Here is a 10864-nt window from a genome sequence, read left to right on the forward strand (position 1 = left end):
TAGTTTGAAGGCATTTGAGGAGGAGGGTGTTTATGGCATTGCATATTAAGAGGCACAGGAGAGCACACAGCCCAAAAACATCTACTGTATTTTATTTTCGAAAATCTGCTGGAAGATGTGTTTCATGAGACGGAAATTAGTGGAAAGGTTCTGAAAAGCAAATTCTAAATAGCCACTGAAACACCAGTAAAAAGAATCGGACTATCCAGAAGCAGGTCAGGCTCTCTTATTAGATTTAAGGATAAACATTTTCTGTAATGACTATCATATTTTGAATATTTTAATGAGAAAAATATTGACCCTGCTTATAATCTCAGAAAGCAGTGAGTTGCATTTCATGAAGGTAAGTATCATAGTCACGCAACACTACACCAATTACTAATGATTAAAGTAATGATAATTCACACATTTTGACATAAGCTGACAACCAGAATACTTTGCATCAGTTATAATCGTAACAGTTAATGGAAAAACAGAGTGACTGTGAACAAAAGCACCCTAATCATGATGAGGAGGATAAATATAATAATGAATGAGGGCTGGTTGCTTTTTTCCAAGAGGCCACACACATGACAACAAACAAATTACTAAAGAAATCAAATATTACCGCGTCTGCCTCATCCCCAAAATTAATTATTTACAAGACTACTCCAAATGCAAACATGTGGTTGTCTACAACAGTTTTTGCTTAGCTATCAACAGAAAGTTTCCTATTTAGACATCTAACACAGACAAAGTAGCATGGCCATCCATTTGTAGCCAAACCAGTAAAGTGCTGGTTGCCCTCTCGCCATTGTTACTCTAGTTTAGACTCCATCAACTCCTGGTAAAAACATTTAGCTCTTTATCTACAAAAGGCTCTGTTGCATTTGCCAGCAAGTCTCTAAATATGTCTGTGGGCTATTGCTGCGGAGAATGAGTTCAGTAAGGCTAGTTTGCTAGCTGTAAACAAACGAATGGGCTGAACGATGCTTATGCAGCCCTTTTGGCCATAATTGTTTGAGGTGTTGTTCATAACAGCAACTTCTTTAACATCACATATTATCATTTGATCCATCAATGATAAGAGCAGATTTAGGTTTATACGTTTTCTTTGAACCGCTGCTTCACAGAGAAGCGCTGTGGGCTGTGGGACTTTTTCAACAGTGCAAGCAAACCAGTGCTGCCTTACACCGGGACACAGATTAGAACAGGATTAGTCTAAAAATGAAATGTCTCCATATATTGATTTAGTTTCCTCCTGCTGAGTGTGTGTGTGTGTGTGTGTCCCTTTCTAGCGCTCATATCACACTGAACTGCACTGAGCGCTGTTCGCCCAACACGTACCTCTCTCTCTGATATTTGCCACCATAAATCATATTCATGGAGCTCACTGGGATGTCAGATCATCACAGCCCCCGCTGTGCCTGGCATGTAATTCAGATGTCATGCAGAAAGCTCAAAGTTCTGACCTACCACATTTTCTGATAAATACAGTTTTTAAATATTTATTTATTTATTTTCTGCACAGGAGTACTTCGACCTGCATCCACCTCATGAAAGCCTTGACATTTGTTGCTCTTAACACAGACTGAACACTACTCAGTGCTACGCTGTACACAGGTTGTCACTCAAGGAACAGGGCTATTCAACTTGAGTGTGTGAACTGATTTTAAAGGCTTTGGGGTAATAAGGTGAACTCAGTTTGTTTAGATGATTGGATTTAGTTGATCTATGACTGACAGCTCCCTGACTGTCACACAGGCAGATCATTCTGTTAATCACAGACTCACACGGTTATTACATCTTTGAGTTAGACCAGCAGCTCTGCAGCCTGATAGACATCTTTTCTTTATGTTTCGGTTTTATACATTTCATATGTGCACATATGTACAAATAAGTGTCTGCAGTGCTGACATCATTGAAAGATTCATGTTATTTCTATTGCATATCTAAAAAATCCACAACAGCCAGCACTGTTTCAATCCGAGCTGATACAATGTGGAATAGAACAAATCTGAGCAGTGGAACAGTAGTTTATAGATGTCAAGGCAAATCTCACTCTGTTTTATAGTCATCCCACTATTAAGCATCAGTATGCCCACATGTACTCTCCAATTTAACTTGTCTTTTGCACTGAGAGGAAATTCTGCTTGAAGTGAATCACACTAGTATGACAGCAAAGAAAGAAACATGTATTTCTGTTTGTGTGTGTGTGTGTGTGGTGAAGGGTTCTCCTCTAACCATGTTGCTTTTGTTAAACTCTCTTCACGCTCCATATGGCACCGGGCACTGAGGTAATTTCACACCTGACCAGCCTTTTGCCGGCTCCGCCAACCGGCACCAGGCTCCCTGGCAGGGTCTCCATGGAGACGGAATGGAAGCTACTTTCAGTGTCAGTGCGTTAAGTGACTGTTTAACATGGAGTGGAGCGCACCGCGTCTCATCTGTTGATGATTTGACTCCCTGGGCTGTTATGTTATTATCGCAGGTATCCATACAGGCAGTGTGAAGCTCCAGTATTTTATTATCTGCACGAGTCATAAGGGAGGTCACATGTAAAAGGATTTATGTATGCGCTGGATGTGATTGAGTGAGGATGGGACAAAAAGGAGGCATGTCCACACACTAATTCTCCTGGCTCAGATATAATGCATCAAAAGGGCGATACACTAACCCAAGAAACTAATCCCTCCCAGGTAAATATAAGTCATTATGGAGGTATTAAAGAAAGACTGGTATCACCTCCATTTATTATTCAATTTAATGAATCATGCATTGGCAAGAAAATAGGAAGTTCTCAAAGTGTCTTTGGTTGATCCAGTCCAACACTTCTATACAGAGATAGATTGATGACAACCAAGGGCCACTGTACTCAGAGCAAAACAATAATTTGTTTCTTTATGACCTTTTCCCTGACACAACAAACAGGGTTAATCCTCCAGCTGCGGATTCCACCTTTATTTGAGCTGATCGGTGGAATAAAAAGTTCATTTTGAATACTTATTAACTAATTCTCCATTCAGGCTGGCCCAGTGAAAACCTCCAACATGACCCTCCCCTCGACCAGCTTTGGTTGCCGGTTGGACCAAATTTCTCCATCAGTGCTGCACATTTACTTCAATCTTTCAAATTATCCATCATTTACTCAACTATATGAACATTTTGACAAAAGAAGAAACTAATTGTAAATGGTCTAGCACAAGGACATGTCCCAGCAACAGTCAATACCCTCAACAAAACCCAAACCAAAATGTACATTCAGACACAGAATAGGACATGCTTGACTTAATTATTTCAGGTCAAATACATTTTTTGGGTGAGCAGTTAGGGTTAGGGTTAGGGGTTTTTTTGTAAGTGGATAAAGAAAAGAAGAAAAAATAACTCTTAATCTGTTAAATCCCTGCATTTAGTAGGTGGACTTTAAGCTCCGTTTTGTTGTGCTGCTCACTTGTTACAAACAGGGAGTTCATATCATTAATAATAAAAACTTTGTTTCGTAATCACGGGGTCACATTTGTTCCAAATGGGTCAGTGATCTCCTCAAGCTTCCTCCTGACCTGCTGAACTTGTGTCCAGTATTTGATAAACAGGTCTCATTAGTTATGGGTATTTGATGTCCTCTCATTAACATTTAAACATTTCACAGAGAGTCTGACACAACATAAATGTATTCATGAGAACTATAGTTCTTTCAGTGGACTGCAAGGTCGGAGAAGGCTGAGAAAACATTTGAGCAACACCATAACCACACGTGCACAGCATTCACAGAAGATCAAGACTGCATTAACATTTAATAGTTTCTTAAAAATAGTGTAACAGGAGACACAACTCATTGAGAACAATGTGTATTCAGGTGGAGATAAAGGACTCCTCTTTCAAACAAGCTGCTCTGTCGATGAACATCAGCAGCCTCTGCATTTCATCATTCTCATGTCAGGAAACAGTGTTCCTGCTGCCAGACAAGCTTGAAATGCAATTACAGCAGTGAAACTCCAGGACAGCTTCATTTCCAAATCAAAGCATGAAGCCACATGGACCAACGGCCAATCCAGATTTTATAGATGCTGTTATTGCATCTCACATGGACAAGCTTATGTTCGTGGGTATTAACAGAAGTTTAATTTAAAAAAAAACTCCCTCAGTCTTGGTATAGCAAAAAAATGTTGGCAAGAAAGCTGACAAAATTACATAATTCAGTGACAAAATTTAACTGAAATTAATGCAAATAACAAATAAAAAGTGGGAGATTTTAGAAATAAGGAATCATCATAATTGTTTGGGGTGGTTGCGATTCGCTATTTATGATTATGTAATACTGTTATGTTTTATTTTTATATTAATACATAATAATTACAATAATGAAACTTCTTTTGATGCATCTATAAAATGGCACAACAACTCCAGTAAAGAGACATTCAGTTAATGTTCACTAACATGCATGACTAAGTGTGTGTGGCTGCATATCACAACGTCATCACATGCAGTCAAACATGAATCTGCTAAGAGTTTTTTTTTATAATAGGAATGGTCACTCATGACGCACGTCATGAGTGAGGGCTGCCCTCCAAGTTTTTATGCTCACAATGAGAATGGATTGTGCAGAGGCAAAGCGCTTGATGGAAAGCAGAGGTGATCTTGGATGAAGATGATCCTTTATTATTCCCACAATGGGACATTTGTAGTAGTACAGCAGCAAGAGTCAAAAATACATCAGCAGGTAATAAGTAACATGTAACATGGGCGGCTGTGGCTTAGGGGTAGAGCGGCCGTCCTCCAACCTGAAGGTCGGCAGTTTGATCCCCAGTCCTCGCCATCTGCATGCCGAAGTGTCCTTGGGTAGGATGCTGAACCCCAAATTGCCCCCAGATAGAACAACAAAGACAGTAAAGATATGTGATGCATGAGAATATGTACAGTGAATGTATTGCACATGAACTGTTGATATTGCACAGGCAGATGAATCTGGCACAGTGAAGAGTTAAAGTGTTAGAGTGCAGTCCATAAGGGGGGTGCTTATTTTTTATTGGCAGCAGAGCTGCTTGTACATTTGTTTCAGGTTTTACAGGTTTCATCATCCAGCATCTCAAGCTCCACCCTCTCCTGACACACCTGAGAAACCAGGAAACATCTGTTCCTCCCGGAAGAAACGCAGGCTTAAAAACAGACGATCACATATTCACCTTCCAAACCAGCTACAGGAGAGAAGAGTCAAACTACAACCTGCTGACGCTCCACACACTGACCGTGAGCTTAACAAACACCTTGACTCAGAGGGGAAGTAAACCTCACTGACTGTCTGTTTTCAGCTTCACCTGGAGACTCAATGGCTTCCAGATCAGACAAGGATCTCTGCTGTCCCGTCTGCCAAGATGTCTTCAGAAATCCTGTTCTACTGTCATGTAGCCACAGCTTCTGTAAAGACTGTGTGAAGGGCTGGTGGAAAGACAAAGAAGCAAAAGACTGTCCACTTTGTAAGAGAAGATCTTCAAGGTCAGAACCACCTGTTAGCCTGACGTTAAAGAAACTGTGTGAGACCTTATTACACGAGAGAGATCAAAGCTCTTCACATGCCCTCTGCAGTCTGCACTCAGAGAAACTCAGACTCTTCTGTCTGGACCATCAGCAGCCAGTCTGTGTCATCTGCAGACATTCAGAAAAACCCACCGAGCACAGATTCAGACCCACTGATGAAGCTCCACAACAACACAAGAAGCAGCTTCAGGATACACTGGAGCCCTTGAAGAAGAAATTATAGTGTTTTGAACGTGTTAAAGTAAAGTTTGAACAAACAGCCAAACACATAAAGTTCCAGGCCGGACTCACAGAGACGCAGATCAAGGAGCAGTTTAAAAAGCTTCATCCGTTTCTGGAGGAGGAAGAGGAGGCCAGGATGGCTGCACTGAGGGAGGATGAGGAGCAGAAGAGTCGGATGATGAAGGAGAAGATTGAGGCACTGAGCAGAGACATAAAAGCTCTTTCAGAGACAATCAGAACCACAGAGGACGAGCTGAGAGCTGAAGACGTCTCGTACCTGCTCAACTACAAGGCTGCAGTGGAACGAGTGCAGCAGCGCCCCCTGCTGGATGACCCACAGCTGGCCTCAGGAGCTCTTAAAGACGAGGCAAAACATCTGGGCAACCTGAGCTTCAACATCTGGAACAAGATGAAGGACGAGGTCTCCTACAGTCCTGTTGTTCTGGACCCAAACTCTGCTCATCCAGGACTCGTTCTGTCTGAAGATCTGACCAGTTTGAGAGGAGGAGAGAGACAGAAGCTTCCTGACAATCCAGAGAGGTTTGATCATTACCCATTAGTCCTGGGATCTGAGGGTTTTAACTCAGGGACTCACAGCTGGGACATCCTGGTTGGAGCCAGTACACACTGGTTACTGGGTGTAAGAGCAGAGTTTGTCCAGAGGAAGGGAATCAATCCGTCTGGATTATGGAGAATAAAGTTCAATGAAGGTAAATACTCAGCAGAGTCACCATCAGCATCATCTATTCTCTCTGTGCAGAAGATCCAGAGGATCAGAGTGAAACTGGACTGCGACAGAGGAGAACTGTCATTCTCCGATCTTGATAATAACAAACACGTTCACACCTTCACACACACTTTCACTCAGAATATGTTTCCATACTTTAGCATTTTAGATCATCATCACCCAGTGAAGCTGTTACCTGTGAATGTCTCTGTGACGCTGGATCAGAGCAGTTAGTGATAAAGATTTTATTCATCATGTTTATTTTTTCAAGAGATCTGCTGAATTTAAATGTTAAATGCGTTTTTCTAAAGCTTGGTTTATTTCTCCTTTTGCTTCTAACTCCTTTTTATTTCTCCTGTCGTCTTTTCCACATGTGGAAAAAGATGTCATGATTTTCTGATCTTTATTTTTGGGTTGTTTTTAATTTCATGGATGAGACATGATTCATGTTTAATCACATAAAGTCTGTTCACAGATAAAATAATCCAACATATATGAACATTTGTCTGTTTGATGTGATGAAGCCAAAATTATTCCATCTGTTAGAGTGTTTATTCAACAGCAGCCTAGTGATGTGAATGCAATATTGTGATAAAAATATTAAAACCTATGAAACAGAAACAGAGTTCTGACCTTTTTTAAGTTGGGATGTAAATATAACATGACAAATTATAACAAAAATATACATGTACTGTAGAATAAAAAACAATTGAACCTCATAGATTGAGGTTCAAAAAGTAATGGATTTGTGCATCTGAACTTCTAGGGACAATGAAGAACCCACAGAATAAACAAGTGCATCTTGTGTCTGCCTAAGAACACTAATAGAGCACAGTATAACCACTTAACAATACTGTAAATATCACTCAACATGGATCTTTCCCTTTCTGATCAGTAGCAGGATTGATACACAATGCCCTTATGATAACTCAGCGAAAGAAAACAAGTTCTAGGCACACAAAATAGGATAGTTCCTATTTTGTTAACAACCTGGACAGTGCTAGTACGGAGAAGAAAAATCACTTAACACAGTCTAGTTCAGCTGCAGGCCAAATTTCAGACAGAATTACAATTTCAATCTCACTGTCTCCTACTGTTTGGTGCTCAGGCCCTAAAAATCGATCTTTTAGATAGTTTGTATCTCCATCTTGTTGAGATGACACTCATCTCAATTTTAAATTGATCTGATGAAAGCCCTGGTGCAAGTACCTCAAAGTAAAACTGTGAAATATGGTCAAAATGGTCACTAAATGCAAAATGGCTGATTTCCTGTTGTGTTTTTCAAACTGCACCTCAGAGTTTTTTGTTTGTCTGGTCATGATACACCTGTGTATCGATTTTTGTGAAGATCGGTCAATGTGAACACGTTCCGGGGGGCTCGGGGGGCACCGTTGAGCCATTTTACCACACCCATTGAAAATTTGTCCAGAATACCTATTTTCAGAATTTTCAAATTTTCTGAAAATTTTCTAAATTTGTTTTTTTTTTTTATAATAATCCGTACCATTTCAATAGGGCGTCACTGTCTCACTGTCTGTCCGGTGCTCGGGCCCTAACAAGTGCATAACATTGCTTCTGAGGAGCATACAGCACCTTGGAAGATTGCTGAATCAACTTGAAGTTGATAACCTTCACAAAGTTAGACTGGAATTTGCAAGAATGGTATGATAAACATAAAGGAGTGTGTCCCATCAATACTGGTGGCATGTTCAATTCAGAGACACTGCAAAGTTGGGGGTGAGCACTAGTTAAGCTAATCATCTATGTCGTGGTTATCAGGACAGTCCATTTTCTGAAACCTGCAAGGAGAACAAACTAGTTGTTGCATGCATGAGGGTGACCCAGCGATCCATAGCCTCGGGTCTGTATTTCCCCAAAATATCAACATAATGAAGGCATTACAATTTAATTTGTCTATTAAAATGATCAACATTTAATGTCTTATTGTTATGTTCCAACAGGGTACTCTATTTAAGCTATTCACTACAGTGAGTCATTTGTTGGAATAATATCAGATGTACAAGTTTTCATAGGCAACTGGACTCGCTTGTGTTTCTTGAAGATGAATCCTAACTGACCTTTAGTCAGTTACAACTGAAAAAGCCTTTTGGATGGGAAGTGAAATACCTTTGAGAAATACAAGCAAGTCCAATTGCCTATTTGCACTTGTACAACTCCTGAGGCCACATGTTTGGTTACAGCTGCTCTGGACTGTTAAGAGCAGGATGTCAGTGTAAATGGTGATATGGATGATAAGAGATCATATTCCACGTAAGAATGTATGTTTTTATCTTGTAGTCATGCAAAGAGACGTTGGTTATGACAATATCAGAAAATAGTGATGTTGATACTGATAAAAGGAAGCTTGATATTAATCATTTGTGATCACAGGAAAAAGACATCCCATGGAACTAATATCTTGATCCTGTTGGGTGGAAATGGTATTTATAACCACAATGTGGGCCCACACACCATTCATCCTATCTAAAATGAATTTTAGATCAATTCATCGAAGCTCCTCTTGTCATGTTCCACCAGACCTCTCTTTCTTCCCCCTTGGATGAAGACACACTTATATGGAGACACATACTGAGAGTGTGAATGTGGCTACTTTGTTAATGCCTTTCCTGGGCTGTGGGTGTGTGGTGATGGCACAGGGGTCCTCTGTGTTCTCTTTCATAAATGTGGACCTCCAGCACACTATCCATGATCAAAACCTTCTTTTATAGGCTAAAAAAAACAAGCTGGCTCTATACACACAATCGCACATTTTTATACATAGGCATGCATGTCACCCATTATGTGGCCGTTTCTGAGCCTGCTGGCTATGTGATCAGGGGCTACAGGCAGAAGCAGCAGGCGGTGGGTGGCGGCCTCCCCAGATGTGGCTATATCAGGGCTTATCACAGCATTTCCGATTCCTCTAACAAATCAAAAGCCTCCACCTCAAAGGCCTGCTCCTCTCCTCTTGAAATGTATAAACCACAGCAGAGCAATCTGAGGTGCGATTGAACGTTTAGTAAGCTCAGTGCAAACAAGGGTCAATATCGTGGGCGAAGAGAGACTAGGTGGTTGGGAGGGCTTTTAACATTCAAATTAATTTCTTAATACCTGCGGCTGCCTTGCGAACATGAAGACTAAAGTGTAATAATGACATAGAAACACTTTAGCCACCGCTAGTTTTCTGAGCAATATCTCAGTGGTATCTTTCAGCCTCCTTTGTGTAGTTTCTAATGTTTCTCTCTTGCTTGTTACTAACTCTTGTTTCCCTTTCCCAGGACGGGGCAATATGCCTCATTATTAAGAACAAGCTCCAAATATTATTTCCTGAGCAACTGAATAAAATGTTGCAAAATGCCACTCACAATATTAAGGGAGGTGATACAACATTTGTGGATACACCCCTGAACTAGATATGCAACAAAATCCATATAATGGATCCTTTGCTTACCAATATCTCATCACTATCTTTTTTTTTCAAATCGGTTCAGTACTTTTTGAGTAATGCTGCTGAAAAATAAACAAACCAACAGACACAGTTAAAGGCTAATCATGAAACCAAAGTTGATATACAGGTAGGAATTAATTTTTTGCAATTAAATATTGATAACATTAAAGATCAGAAAAGGTATTTTATGTTGTTCAAGTTGTTCCAGAGAGGGGCAACCATACATGCAGTGCTATAATAACAGGAAGTATTCTGATGAATATATACAGATGCTAATGGTTGAGGACGTGGCACCATCAACAATAACAAGATTAGGCAAAATTCATGTTAATGGTAAATAACTAAATGTAGTGTAACAATAACACAACAAAAATGTATAAACAACAAAATGTGAAACCCTATAGTGTAGTGAAAAGTGTTTTATTCCCTACAAATTTACATACAACCTTTTCCCTAGATGTTACATAATAAAGTTAGAACATCTTGCTTTAAATATTTAATTGTCCAAAACACAGGGTAGAAGCATTGAGGCTGCTTGAATTTATCATCATAGTCATGCACTTCTGAATTTAAACTTTCTTCTTAAGGTAGGATTTGTTAATAACACCCATGTTTATATTAATTACTTTAAACATTTACACTACTTTATGTAGTTGTTTTACAACTAATTTGTTGCAAGGATTGCATTTTTTTGTATTACAGAAAGCTAAATAGATGGTGCCATTTACACTCTAAGAGTGATGGTCTCTAAATAGTTTCAGCAGCTCTCATTGATTTCATTCAACAAACCAACTTAAATTCCGCCAAATACTTCTAATAAAAGCCGAAGCTGCAGCTGAGACATGAGTTTCTGGCAGATAATGAAGTTGACAGCATTCAGCTTTTGTAGATGCATGAAGACTCTGGTGTGTGGAATGTATAGCTCCTTGAATTTAAAACTGAATATAAGAAGC

At 39.8% G+C, this 10864-nt stretch overlaps 1 pseudogene; it reads left to right on the forward strand.

Moving 5' to 3' along the window:
- Nucleotides 1–5140: 5140 nt before the first annotated feature.
- LOC133959004 (E3 ubiquitin-protein ligase TRIM35-like) lies at nucleotides 5141–7037 on the forward strand (annotated as a pseudogene).
- The last annotated feature ends 3827 nt before the right edge of the window (nucleotides 7038–10864 follow it).

This window comes from Platichthys flesus, chromosome 8, assembly GCF_949316205.1.
Source record: "Platichthys flesus chromosome 8, fPlaFle2.1, whole genome shotgun sequence".
Classification (NCBI taxonomy): Eukaryota; Metazoa; Chordata; class Actinopteri; order Pleuronectiformes; family Pleuronectidae; genus Platichthys; species Platichthys flesus.